The following is a 15892-nucleotide window of genomic DNA, read 5'->3' as shown; positions in this document are numbered from 1 at the left end:
TCTGGTATAGAGTCATTTGATGTTAGTCACAATGGATAATGATCACTGCCGTACTGATCATCTAAAACTTTCCAATAGAAGTCGAAGTATATAGCAGAGTGGACAATCAAGAGGTCGATGACAGAAAACGTACCTGTAGCTGGATGTAAATATGTATGTGACCGATTGCTTTATTAACAAAGCTAAAAGTTATCTATCAATTTTTCAGTTATATTTCCCTTGAAATTTGTAGATATACTGCCCCACATAGGATTATGAGCATTAAAGTCGCCTCAGAAAAGAAAAGGAAAGGTGATGGTAATTGTCGAACAATACGCTCAAGTTCATCACCCTACTTTCGCTTGGTTTATTTACATGAAGGATAAAGGATATTTTGATATTGCTTACATATAAGTATAATCACATGCATATTAGATTGCATTTTACTGATTGATACATGGTTAGACTGTGGCTGGTAAATGTATTTCATGCAGGCCTTTTTTCAGTTGCTGTAGCTGGTAAAATGTATTTCATGCAGGCCTTTTTTAGTTGCTGCTAGTAAGTCTGTAAATTTATTTTTAGACTGCCGTCTTTTCCATATTATATAACCCAAAAGACTACATTTCATTCCTTGTTCACTATTCAGAGATGGATTTATTTGCAGCATACTTAATTTCTCATTGTATAAATACAAATTTGATATTAAATTACAGAATTGTACATGGATTGAAATGGTGTTTAATTAACATGGAATTTGATTTACACTGAATAATACATGGAATCTGAATTGTACTGAATTTTTCATGGAATATGAAGCACACTGAATTTCACATGGAATTTGAATGGCACTGATTTCTGAATAGCATTTGAATTGTGCTGAATTTTTCATGGCATTTGAATGACCGATAAACTGTTTCCTAACAAGCAGACGACAGTTGAGTTTCAAGTAAAGTTAACCGGTTACATATCTCCAAGTATAAATTGTATGCAAAATAACGTAACAGGCGGAAGGTTTAACAGTTTATTTAAGTACCTTCGGTGTCAAACGATATTTTGAAGTATATACTGGTACAATGCTAAGATCTCGATCTTTACATTGGTGTAAGACTTTTGAAAATCGGATGATAATTCGGTTTTATATAATAATTTGGATTAAACCGACAGTTTAAACACGGTAATATTTCGATTTTACTTCAAGTTAAGGGACGTTACTCGATATACCTTGGTTATTTACGTAATACATATAGAAAGTGTTTATTGATGTACTTACTGAATTTCAGTTTGAATATGAATTGTGCGAGTTCAATATTAAATTCGTTTGACACACGATCTCAGCGTGAAATTGATGATACCCAATAGATTAATGTTACTTAAAAATGTAATATAAAGATATTTTTATGCCATTTCTATAATATCTCATTCTCCTTAGCAGTATGGTTTTCGAATTGAAGTGAAATGCAGGCAGATTATCACCAGGATGCCTGTGGAAAGCAATTTGTGCCTTGTTGTTTAGTTTTTTTTGGTGATTCACTTTGAACATACATTATTTCTGTTCAGTGTCAGACTTTTCTCTTCTTACATGTCTTAGTCTCTGAAACAAAGCTTCAAGAAACTTATCATGATTTTCTTTATCTTCGGCATACGAAATAATGTCATCTGCGATGTTCATCACGTTTTGTAATCCGTTTAAATTTCTGGTGCTGCTGAAACACCATAGGTTAATTTTTTTATATCGCCATAATCCAATGTGCGTAGAGAACGTAGTGATATACCTTGACTCTTCAGCATGTGTGACTTTGTGAAATGATTGAATTAAGCCTAACTTCTGCAATATTTCAATTTGTTTATTTTCTTCGAGGATTTCTTGAAGTGTGGGTGTCACATGTGTCTTATTGACGATTGCTTTATTAAGTTCACGCATGTCAACACATAGTCTTGTGCTATTATTTCCTTTTTGGAGCACATACGATAAGACTCAACCATGGGGTAGGACAGGTAGATTTCTCAATGATGTCCTCCCGTTCCAGCCGTTCAATTTCGTCTTCAACTTTTTCCTGATATGGAACGGAATCCGGCGGTGTGTTTCGGCAACAATGTATATATCCTTATCTATGTGAAGCTTAATTTTTATGTTTTTAAGTTTCCAATAACTTTGAAACGGTCTGAATATTTGTCCACAATGTCCAATGCTGTAGTGTACATTTGTGTTATTTCCGACAGAATATTAAATTTAACTGCAGTCAGGTAAGACAATAAAAGATTCAGAATGTTGTACTATTTAAAATTTTGCGATTATTATTTTGTTTTCACTTGTTTTCACAAACACAATTTCTTACAATTTTGTCCATAGGCGCATGCTTTCACTTTTAATTTTTCCATCTTTGGCCGTGGAATTAGTTTATTGTAATCCTTCAAATTCAGCGTGTTTAAAGTACTACCAGTGTCAACGGTAATATCCATGATTTTTCTATTGAAATTGATTTCCATGCGTTTTTATTGACTTTCCTTTTCAGAATTCACTTTTAATCCAAATAATGCGTCTTCGGATATCTCCTCTTCGGATATCTACTCAAAATTATCTCTCTTGGAAGGATCATACATTTCCCGATCTTATTGTTCTGCACACGGATTTGAAATGATTTTGTTGCCATACAAGCATAACACTTTTTACAAAATGCGGGACATGAGTCGGGATCATTGATGCCATCACTATTAGTGTTGAGAATTGAGTACCGTTCAAGCCGGTGCTAGGGGGCGTGATGGATGTTGCACTTATTATTATGTTTCATGTACAGACTCAATCAAACCGAGTCTGCAATTCTTAATTTTGTTGGGAATAATGCTTCCGAGGGATCACTTTGTTCCAGAATTTTGTACTTCACAACAGCAGGTGTCAAGTGCCGTGTGGCAGCTGTAAAAATTTGCCCCGTACTTCACTTCAGTGTTGTTATATTTTCTGGTCCTTTGGGATCATTGATGCTAGCACTATTAAGTGTTGAGAATTGCGTACCGCTCAAGCCGGTGCTAGGGGGCGTGAGGGATGTTGCACTTATTCATTATCTCTCATGTATAGACTCAATCAAACCGAGTCTGCAATTCTTATGTAGTTTTGTTGTGATTAATGCTTCCGAAGGATCACTTTGTTTTTTCCAGAATTTTGATGTTCGAAATTTCCACCACAGCGTGTACATTTTCTCTGAGAATCAAACTCGTGGACTTTGTTCTTTCTTGACACTAGTATTTGTGCGACGTCAGCGTTAGAAACAAACTTGTCTAAAGCATAGTATTTCAAATCCTTTAGAAAAATAATGTTTGGATTTGTTCCCAGCAATTTATGTTAAAAGATATTTCAATATTAAATGTTCAATTGTTGTTTGTTTGGATTTTACGGCACGTCAACACATAATTGGCCATATCGTGCCAAATGCTATAATAGGCTTAAAATGTTATGTAAAACTTTGTAACTGACAATAAACATGAGCCCATTAGATCCTAGAATACAAGTTTATCTCTTTCAAATAATCAATACAGTTCTTTGAGTGAATATACACAATATAATCTCTTACGGGCCTGTGAAAAATCATGACATTCAAGAAGAAAATGCTTGATAGTAAAACTTCCATTTAAACCTACACAGAAACGGGCATTGTCATTCGTGAGGAGATAAGAGTGGGTCATTTTAGTGTGTCCAATTCGGCATCGAAGAATAACCACAGCTTTCGCAGAAGCGGTGGGTCTACCGCAGCGACGGTGGAGTATTCGTCGCAGAAGCGGTGGATAAAATATGGCCGTTTGTTGTTTTCGGTAAGTATATGACTGAATTTTGTTTTATGTTTTAATGTTATACTGGTAACACTCAGTGAGACTGGAGCCCACATATGTACTCTTTCAACCTATTACACGGGCACGGTGTAATTCATTGCTGTTTATGCAAACACTTCTGTACAGTTTGATGAGGGGACGCCACTTTTGCCTAATTTTGGTTAAAACACATACAAATGTGTGCAAAACGACCCCATAATACATCGGCATCACACCGAATCAATGATACTTTCACAAATTAACCATAATTTGGAAAATTGGGAAATTATTATTGCCTGTTTATAAAATAAATGACAAAAAATGTTTTCGTCGCAGGCGGCGGTGGATTCGATTGCAACGCAGTGCGGTGGGCCCGATACCATTTTTGTATATTTTAAGAATTTAACTTGACGTAAGGCACTTTTCAATTGAGTACAGCCCTTTTCTTACTTTGACATCTGAGAAACGTATTTATTTGATGTTTAAAACGATATTAATTATTATATATACTCTTGTACAAAATATGTCCGAGGTCCGCTTTCATTTCCTTCCATTGAAAATTACTTCAGCCATAATTATCATAGAAAAATCCACGTTCAACTATGTATTGCGGGTTATTACTAAGTATCAAGTATTTTTGAGTGTGCCAGTTGAAAAGCGCAGGAAAGTAAGAACATAATTATATAGTGCCCTTTATCATATATGTATTTCCAAGTTCATATTAGGGATCATGCATTTGACAACCTGGACCGTAGAGGAAACGGCGAAAACTAAGAGTCATAATATTTGACCTTGATGCACCACCGAAATGTGCAGGGAATTCCACAAATGTGATGAATCCAGCAAACATATCACATGTGTTAGACATTTACATGTTACACGTGATCACGTGTTATACCTTATAACCAATGCCGATTTCTGACTTATTAAAAGCGGCATGGCAGGTATATATATGCATATATTTTTGCATTACGGCATATGAGTTATAAAAACATAAAGTTAACACATATTCATGGCATTTTCGAGAGTATTATATTAGTTATAAAGATTTTGAAAGGCTATACAATATGGCCGTATATAAACGGTTGTTTGAAAATATAATACATAAACATACAATTTCTTATTAAATAAACAGCAGTCGTGTATATAAATATATAAACTTTATAATACTGCATGTTTGTAACGTAATTTTTCATTGAAAAATCGAGACGTTTATTTAATTATAGAGCTTTTTGGTTTATTTGTAACTTTATTTTCTGATTTTTACACACATGTACAAGTATAATAAAGAATTTCGATAGCTATTAATATTGCGAACAACCGTTTATATAGACCATATAACCTGTTGGATTTATTTATAACGAACTCATAATACATCAATCATTTTTTGTTAGAAAAAAATGAGATAATTTCATAAATCGACGGCAGCCATGTATTTAAAAAGTACAGTGTTTGTATATAAACGTCACGATTATCCAACAAACGTGCAGTATTATAAACACATACACGCAAAATTAAGGAGGTTCAATAAAATTATATTCTTTAAATTAAGCATGATGCCAGAATATGATAACATAAACATTTAGAGCGGAAAAAAACTTAGGGTTCACCGATCTCATTTCCTGTACGTGAATTTGATTTTTTCCTTAATTGTGGTTATTTCAAGGTCATATAACTTAAATGTAAGTCTGAAAAATCTTTTTTCTCCCGCTTATTACGTTCTTTACTATATTTGTGTACATTATTAGAGAAAGACTTAATTCCATAAAATACTTCTATTACCTTTTTTTTTATTTCATTTCATACTTTAAAATTCTTTAAACATATACCATATTTGAAACCATTTTTTTTTTATAAATGTCACAATTTAAGAAAAAGAAGATAAACTAAAGCCATTAAACGCGTTGGTCTTTACTAAAAAGTAAAAGAGAGAAACTTTTCCTGAAATAACTCTTACGCTGTAAACATAAAATTTATTTATATTGGTGTTCTCACTATATATGGTAATATAACAGAGTGACATTAAATTTTCGTATTCAAGAAGCATGTTCTGTTTATCTTTACGAGTATCACTTATACATGTATGTCTGTATGACAAAAAATGAACTTACGGTCTTTTTAAGTCCAAGGTTGAACGTGGATTATTCTATGATAATTATGGCTGAAGTAATTTTCAATGGAAGGAAAATGAAAGCGGACCTCGGACATATATTTGTACGAGCGTATATATAATAATTTCGTTTTAATATCGTTTTAAACATTAAATAAACACGTTTCTCAGATGTCAAAGTAAGAAAAGGGCTGTACTCAATTGAAAAATGCCTTACGTCAAGTTAAATTCTTAAAATATACAAAAATGGTATCGGGCCCACCGCACTGCGTTGCAATCGAATCCACCGCCGCCTGCGACGAAAACATTTTTTGTCATTTATTTTATAAACAGGCAATAATAGTTTCCCAATTTTCCAAATTATGGTTAATTTGTGAAAGTATCATTGATTCGATGTGATGCCGATGTATTATGGGGTCGTTTTGCACACATTTGTATGTGTTTTAATCAAAATTAGGCAAAAGTGGCGTCCCTTCATCAAACTGTACAGAAGTGTTTGCATAAACGGCAATGAACTGCACCGTGCCCGTGTAATAGGTTGAATGAGTACATATGTGGGCTCCAGTCTCACTGAGTGTTTCCAGTAAAACATTAAAACATAAAACAAAATTCAGTCATATACTTACCGAAAACAACAAACGGCCATATTTTATCCACCGCTTCTGCGACGAATACTCCACCGTCGCTGCGGTAGACCCACCTCTTCTGCGAAAGCTATGGCCAGTGTGATAACTGTTTGATCATGGCTGACAGAAATAGAGATGGTGACACATCAAGGGATGGGTTTATATCGTGAAGTTTATTAAAAGCGGCATTGTCCCAATTTGCTTTCCATTCAGATGATACAAGTTTATTTATAGCCGGTTTAAAATCACAAGCAGGAAACAATAAGTCAGTTTTGAAGATTTAATGATTGTTTAGCTAAAGTATCTACTTTTTCATTTCCTCGTATACATACATGACTTGGAATCCAATATAATTTAACAGATTTTGTTTTAAGTTTATCCTGAAATCGTTAAAGAAGTTTCCTTATAATATTGACAGATTTTTTATTTTTAATGGATATTAAAACAGAAAGCGAGTCAGAAAATATCACAAATTTATCATGGGTATGCTGTACTATGGATGGCAATGCTAAATCTATAGCTTTTGCTTCAGCAGTAAAAATTGATGCATTATCTGGTAACCTCATACTAAATGTAAAATTACTTTCAAACACAGCCGCACCTACTTTTCAACCTTTTTTAAACCGACCGTACAAATATGTATAAAATCTTCATGTTCTTCTTTAATTGCTAGAAACTTCTCTTTGAAATGTTCAGGTAAATTTGATGACTTTCTTATATTTGAAAGGTAAATATTTATTTTCGGGGAATTATAAGTCCAGGGTGGAATATCCTCATCGTCATTTTGAAGGATACTAAGTTTATCTAAATCATCTTTTAAACGAAGGCCTAATGGTTTAATTTCCTTTTGTTTGTTAACAAATGTTTTAGTATAACTTGGTTTAAAAAGAATATTTTTAGATGAAGTTTTTTTTTATTAGATGAAATTCTAGTTGCATATTGAAGCTTATTTCGACGAAGATGAAACTATGGCTCCCCAGCTTCCGCATATAGACTTTCTACAGGTGAGGTGCGAAAAGTACCTAAAGCTAAACGTAAACCCTGGTGATGTATGGTATCTAGCATTTGAAGATATGATTTTCTTGCAAACTCATATACTACAGAACCATAATCTATTTTTATCGGATAAGGCTTCATTATAATTTCAGAAATGTGGAAGAATTTTATCCCCAATTTTAAAGCTTTTAGGCATTTAGTTTTGAAATTTTTAATATGTTGTATTGAAGAAAGTTTTTTATCAAATATAATTCCTAAAATCTTAGCCTCATCAACTACTCGAATTTTAGAACCAGATATGTAAAGTTCAGGGTCATTATGGGGTTTCCGCAATCGACAAAAATAAACACATTGAGTTTTTAAAACCATTTTCCATTGCCCACTTTTGAATTTTATCTAAATTTTGTTGAAGTTGCCTTTCAATTGTGCTCATACTTTTCGATCGATAGCAGATAAGAAAATCGTCTACATATAGAGAACAATCTGTGCCTGGTGTAAGAGTTCTAGCAATATTGTTTATTTTAAGGCCAAAAAGTGTAACAGAAAGTATGCTTCCTTGAGTAACACATTGTACGTGTTGGTCGTCCTCAGAAAACGTTGAACCAAGTCTTACTTTAAAGTGCCTATCGTTTATATATCCAGAAATGAAAAGAGGAAGTCTGCCTTTTAGTTCAGCATCCTTTAGATCTTTTAGGATACCATATTTCCAAGTAGTATCGAAAGCCTTCTCAAGATCAAAGATAATTGATACAAAGTGTTGTTTATTTACAAAGGCTTCTCTAATAAAAGTTTCAAGTCGTACAAGATCATCGTTTGTACTTCGCTGTTTACGAAAATCTGACAGAAAATTAGTGATAATTCCATTATTTTCTAGATACCAACCTTACCGATTATTTATCATTCTCTCGAATGTTTTGCAGAGGCAGCTTGTTAGTGAAATTGGACGATAGTTAGTAGGGTCAGATGAATCTTTTCCGGATTTAGGGATAACCAACGCATTTTTCCATGTGTTGTTACCAGATACCCAAATTATGTTAACAATTTCAAGAAGCAAATCAAGAGATTGGGGTGGTAAATGTTTAAGAAACAGGCCCCATGTTCACAAAGATTTAAGGATCAGGATCAAGATCAGAATCAAATTTAAAACTCTAATATTCTTCATTGTTTATCCTCATAGATTAAATATCTAATATTAATTTGATAAAACTGGACTTGTAATAGCAAGTTTATGAAATTTTAGAATAAATTTATTGCTATTTTGGCAAGATACGGGCATTTTACAATTTATCAAAATATTGATACTGATCCAAAATTGATCCTCATTTTGATTGAATATTTTTTGTATTTTTTCTGTTATTTGTTGACTTTATCCCAAAATAGTTTGTTACTTTGTAAATCAGCAGTTTTTTACATTTGGAATATTTACCATTTAATTCTAGCAAAACACGATTAATGTAAGTAACATAAAACGACGAAAATAAAATCAGGATCACTTGATCCTGATCTTGATCTTTTCTTAGTGAACACCGGGCCTGGTAGTAAATTTTGTGTGGGCATGCAGCACTATCTTTTGCAGTTTTGATTGAAAAAATTAAGTCATCAATAGAGAAAAGGGAATTATAGTCTTCATCGTTTGTTGAAGTTAAATTAATATGCTCTTTCTCAGCTTTACATTTATGTTGTTGAAATTTGAATAATTGTGTGAAGAAGATTTCTTTTCAAACGTTTTAGCCAAAGTTTCTGCAATATCCGTTGTTGTTTTCGCATATTGGCAATAACCAGTTTTTAAGTGAACAGTTGGACTCTTTTTAAACTTACCACTTATTTTTCGTACTGCATTGCAGACTTTCCTAATAGGAGTATTTGAATTTGTATTTGAAACATATGATTGCCATGATTGGCGTTTAGATTGACGAACTGATATTCTAGCTTTGGCTCTAAATAATCTTTAATTTTCAAGGTTTTCTGTTGTAGGGTGATGTTCAAACTTTTTAAGTGAAGCTTCACGTATACGAACGGCTTTTGTACATTCATCGTTAAACCATGTTTTTTTTATTTTGTTACTTTTATTATTTTTTTGTTGGATATCTTGCCATTCTAAAAATAATTTTTAACTTTTAAGGATAATTCTAAATTAAGATGTACAAGATAGTTCTTGCCATTTCAAAATATAGTGAAATATATTTTTTAGTTTAATATATTTAAGTTCTGTTTTAACAATACTTCCTCCCACGAAACTTTTAAAATTTCGTTTAGATATCATTACAATTTCAAAAGGACAGTTTGTTAAAGAACTAACTGAGATTATTTTTCACAATAACCTCCTGAGTTATAAATGTTTTCCTATATAACGAAATAACCAATACCGTTCATGATCATGTAAGTTTACTAAGTTTTCATGAAAATATCGATAAGCATGAAAAAAGGAAACTTATCGGGAACACTCAGTTTATGATTTTCAATAAGTGTCCATAAAGTTTTGCATATGAATCGATTTTTTAATCTTATTTCTTGTTTGAGATAGCTGAGATTACGAGATGATATTTTAAATAATCTTATATATCAAGATTTATATTTATGCTATCCTAAATATTAAAAACGAAAATTGGAGAGTTGGTCTAAATCATTTATGCCTTTTTCATGTCATCTTTTCCAGTAGATTGTATTTTGTTGGTATCATATCTCAGTATTATTCAATAAGATATGTTTTCTTACTTCATTTTTATCTATATTAGAGGATTTCACTATGGAAATCATGAATTTGAAATATCGCTTATTAATGTATTTTGTTTTAAAGATTTAAGATTACATTCAAATTTAAATTACCACCAAATGGTCTTAATAGATTCTCAAAAATGGCTTCCCAGTGCCACTGCTTTATTTTGAAATCATATCTTTACCAAGCAAGCTTTAATAAAATAAAATGGTTATAACTAGTTTTGCTTTAATTTTGTTTGTGTCACCATCCCATAAGAAGTTCAAATTGTTGCTGTTATATCTTTCATAGATTAATAAAATGTTTTTTCAAGAATCAACTAGAACTATCGCTGAATGCGATTCATACCCCCACCAATGTCCTTGACAGAAGACGACTTGGAAAGGTGGTTAAGGGAATAACTTCAGTGGCACAAATACATATACATAAAAGAAATTATCTCTGGTGAAAAAAATACTAATTGTACAGGTAGTGGTATAGATATCTATTGTCAAATCATGTTCGAAACAGTTACCAATAACCTTTCATTTTCCCAATGTACTAAATATTTTCTTAGTCATTTTTGACCTTCAAGTGAGGCCTTGACCTTAAGCTTGCACAAGGGTAAGATGGTTTCTGCACATTACCAAGTTGGGGTGAACATTTGAAGAAAATCCTTCAATTAGTAAATTATCTATAGAGCGGACACAACATTATGTCTAGTATTGATTGTATGTAAATTTAAAGACTTAAAATGGAGCATAACTTTGTAAAAATGCATACAGAGTTATGAAACTTGACCTGCTTATCTTATTTGTGACACCTCATATATCTTTTAAGTTTCAAGCAAACACCTGTGCTAGTTTTAGAAATATTCAAGTACATGTTAAAATTTAAGAACATTTTCTAAGTAAATTTTTTACCTTCAAGTGTGACCTTGACCTTTAGCCGGCACAAAGGTAACATGAATTCTGCACATAATCTTGTTGAGGGGAACATTTGAGTAAAGTTTGAAGAAACTTCTTCCATCAGTATAGGATTTATAGAGCGGACACGACATATTGTCTTATATTTGATTGTATGTAACTTTCAAGGCTTAAAAGGGGCAAAACTTTGTAAAAATGCAATACAGAGTTATAAAACTTGACCAGCATATCTTAATTGTGACACTTCATATATCTTAAGTTTCAAGCAAATACCTTTTCTAGTTTCAGAAATATTCAAATACATGTTAAAATTTAAGAATATCTTCTAAGTCAATTTTTGATCTTCAAGTGTGACCTTGACCTTAAGTCGGCAAAAGGGTGACATGGGTTTTGCACATAACCTTGTTGAGGTGAACATTTGAGCCAAGATTGAAGAAAATCTTTCAATAATTGTAGGACTTACAGATCGGACACGGCATTATGTCTGATATTTGATTGTTTGATATTTGACCTTCAATTGTGACCTTGACCTTGAGCTGACACATGGGCAACATAAGTTCTGTACATTTCCTTATTAAGGTGAACATTTAAGCCAAGTTTGAAGAAAATCTTTGAATTAGTGTAGGACTTACAGAGCGGTAACGACATACTGTCTAATATTTGTTTGTTTGATATTTGACCTTCAATTGTAACCTTGACCTTGAGCTGACACATGTGCAACATAGGTTCTGCTCATCCTCTTGTTTAGGTGAATATTTGAGCCAAGTTTGAAGAAAATGTTTCAATTAGTGTAGGACATACAGAGCGGACACGACATAATGTCTAATATTTGATTGTTTGATAATTGACCTTTAATTGTGACCTTGCCCTTGAGCTGACACATGTGCAACATGTTTTCCGCACATCTCCTTGTTGAGGTGAACATTTGAGCCAAGTTTGAAGAAAATCTTTCAATTAGTGTATGACTAACAGAGCGGACACGACATAATGTCTAATATTTGATTGTTTGATATTTGACCTTCAATTGTGACCTTGACCTTGAGCTGACACATAAGCAATATGGGTTCTGCACATCCCCTTGTTGAGAAACATTCGAGCCAAGTTTGAAGAAAATCTTTTAATCGGTATAGGATTTATAGAGCGGACACGAGAGTGGAGACGGACCGACCGACCGACGCGACAAAGCGAATCCATTATAGCCCCCCCCCCCCCACACACACACATATTTTGTGGTGTGGTTATAATTAACCCGAAAGACCAGAAAAATATAACAACACTGAAGTGAAGTGCGGGGCAATTTTTACAGCTGACCATTTCTGGATATAACGTATTTAAGTATTTTTTAACAAAATATATGTTAGTAAGTGATGAAAAATTATATTTTGAAGTTTATGATAAACTTTGAAATTGATTTGAAAGAAAAAAAATCGACGGATAAAGCAAAATGTACTGCGTCGTATCCACAAAACTTCATAATATTTTAGTAGTGTGATCTTTATACTGAAAAAAGTAAGATGTTATTATATCTTATTATATATGACTGTTTCATTAATTATAGAGGGCGTTCGTTGCCAACATTCCAGACGCATAAACTTTAAAAATATTCCTTTTGAAAACTCATTTAGTCTATGCCAAGCATTTTTGACTGTATCCGTTCACAACAAATTATACACCTTTTAATCTTATCTTTTATATGAAGGTTCTCGCTTTTTAAAGTACTATCCCACACTTTGTAGTTTGGGCGTTTTTGAAACAAAATGTCATCAAAAGATAAAATCTCACCATAGGCCAGTACATTTATATGTAACTAGATGATCAACACGTGTCTTGTCCGACAAAAAAAAACATATAAGTATATTTTTGCCATGTTTATGATGCTGTAATTTTAAGTCGTTGCAACGTTTTTTTTTTTTTAAAAATGACTTAAAATTATAAACACACCCATTAACTGGTTGCAAGTAGATCCGTTGGTTGCGGGTAGACAGTTGTGCGCTTTATGAGTTTTTTCCTGCAATCGATTGCTGCATAATGTATACAAAAATATGTTTATAAAAAGAGACAAAAAAGAAGAACATATATCGGTAATCCAGTTAAAAAACTGACATTTATAAATTCATTCATACATTTATTTCTACCAATTCGCTACATGTTCATAGTTGTGGTAATAGGGTTGTTTATATTATGTGTAACAATCGTGAGGTTATCTCGTGAAAACTGCAAATTTCATTCTATGCATATTTTTAATAACTGTTAACAAATATGGTGTTATCTAGACCCGTTTTGTGTGGGAAAGAAGCTTTAAATAACAAGTTTATATATAGCTCTAAACAACTGCCCTAACATGGAAAAAAATCACAAGTTAGTATCTTTTCATTGCATACAATATATAAGCAAGTTTGCATAATACGAGATATTTATCTTGTAACTAAGACAAAGCAAATGAATATACAACTGAAATGAAAAAAACTTGAATACACTCGAGGCCACTATATAATGTCAAAATTGATCCAACTGAGCCTTTTTAGCATTCGATTTGAAGTTAATTTATCAATCAAATAAAAAGAAACATATTTTCATTCTAATAATGCGGGTCGGAGAAAACCACATCCTAAACATTAGGGCGTCTTTTTTCCTATTCTAAATAAAAAAAGATCAATGTGTATATATATTGTGGTAGTTAACAGTTCAAATGAATACAGTTGTTATTTCTATAAACAGTAAACTATGAATACTATACATTGTGTATGATGATTTAAATGATAATAATATTATGCAGTAATTGTGTATAAGTTTATTAAATGTTAAATCTTTAATTAGTGTCTTTATATTTCAAGTATGAAAATTATATCATCCTGCACCAGTTAAGCTGGAATGTCGCCATATGACCTTTACTGTGTCGGTGCGACGTAAAAACTAATTACACAAACAGACAAAGATATGGTTTTCTCTCTCAACGACCGGTTTATTGGTGGAAATCCTGATGAAGATGATAGTTGATGCTATAATACCTTGGTCCTTTTTGCACACATATACAGACTTAAGGCTTTATGCCTCATTGCCGGTAGTCATGTGTTATTGGATCGTGTTGAGTGCGTTCAATAATGCCACCCTTCCATGTTGTTCTTGTTTTGCATATACAAATATTTTTCTTAGTAAACATTTTCATAAATAGGCCACACATGTTGAAGTCCAATGTGTACTGCCATATGTCTGTGTAACCGACCATTTGTTAAATAGGACTTGCCACGGATATTCCACAATCTTCAGTATATTAGCTTTTTGTCCTTGCACACTGCAACTATGTTAACTTAAAAGAAAACACGTGTCGATTTAAAGACTCTTAAACACACGATTGAATATTATATTGTATCAGAGCAGGAAAGACGTATTCCCTAATCAGAATCTGGATATATCTATTTTCGAATACTTTAGCAATGCGCATACAAGTTTAATAATGTTAATAGTTCATTACATTTAACTGTTTTCTCAAAAATAGTTACACGTTACAAATGCTCAGATATGCCGTATTGAAAGCTCATAAAGAGGAACTTAAATTTATGGTTTAATTTTTTATCGAACAAATCAATATGTGCACAGGTAGAAATACTAAAATATTTACATATATTCGTTATGGATAGTAAACACTTTTCTTGCATTTAGAATTGCTATCAATAGTAATCATGTTAGTTCTATAAAAGTATGCCAAGCCGTATTTCAAGTAACAAATTTAATACTACAATAACTTTCTCCTAACTATGAATTCTTTTATTTCACTTGTCGATCATGCACAATTATTTCTTCTGCTCTGCATGCACTGTATGGATAAAAATACCACATACATCAAATATTTGAGACAAATATGATCGAACCCACTTGATTTGTCTCTAACCTCGGTATCGTAAGATGTCACCTCTCTTAAAACTGAAGCGAGCCGTTGTATGTGTGGTCCCTTGATTAAATTGAATAGTTATTAAAAATAGAACGAATATCTTTTCTAAGAGAAGCTTTGATAAGTAAATAAAAGACACTTTTTTGTTTGGTTTTATTTCTTTGTATTTTGTTTATTTTTCTTATTTTTTGTTGTTAATTATTTTTATTTTGATAAGGCTTATGATACAGCATGGTATCTTTAAAGGCTTAATGGATGTAGGATTTTCTCATTAACTCCTGCTTTCTTGTCAGAAACCTTAAATTAAGAGTTGTTTTATGCAGCGAATCTGTGATATATCATTTACATAACCACTCATTTCGGCAATTTTTTTTTCTTCATTCAGGGCACACACAATTTTCAAATAGCACAGATGTGTCGCATTGAATAGCTAAACACGTATACGAATTTCAAATGACATTATCTAATTCCAAAGTCAACATAAACAGAAGTATCTAAACAAACAAGCAATTATCATAGTATTGCAAGCAATCCATAAGTTCCTACCGGTTAGAACCCCAGCAACATTCTGAAGGGTCATCTGTCATTGAATTATGCCATTGAATGAATGAATGAATGGATGAATGAATGAATGTCATGAATGAATTTCAGTCTCATTGTTTATTATAGGATTCGAAAAACAGGGGGGATTTTTATCGAAAAGTGAGAATTTATTACATTTGTTGATCTTTTTCTTGTCTATGTAAAATCCCCCCCCCCCTTTCCTCTCAAAAAATAGGGGTGAATTCTCAAAAATATGGGTGAATCCCACCATCACCCCTCCTAGAATAGACACTGCAGTCTTTTGAGTTCTTAGTTTCTCTATATCTT

This window comes from Ruditapes philippinarum, unplaced genomic scaffold, assembly GCF_026571515.1.
Source record: "Ruditapes philippinarum isolate M1 unplaced genomic scaffold, ASM2657151v2 ctg3515_1_1_1_1, whole genome shotgun sequence".
Lineage (NCBI taxonomy): Eukaryota > Metazoa > Mollusca > Bivalvia > Venerida > Veneridae > Ruditapes > Ruditapes philippinarum.
Note: the sequence above shows the minus strand (reverse complement) of the source record.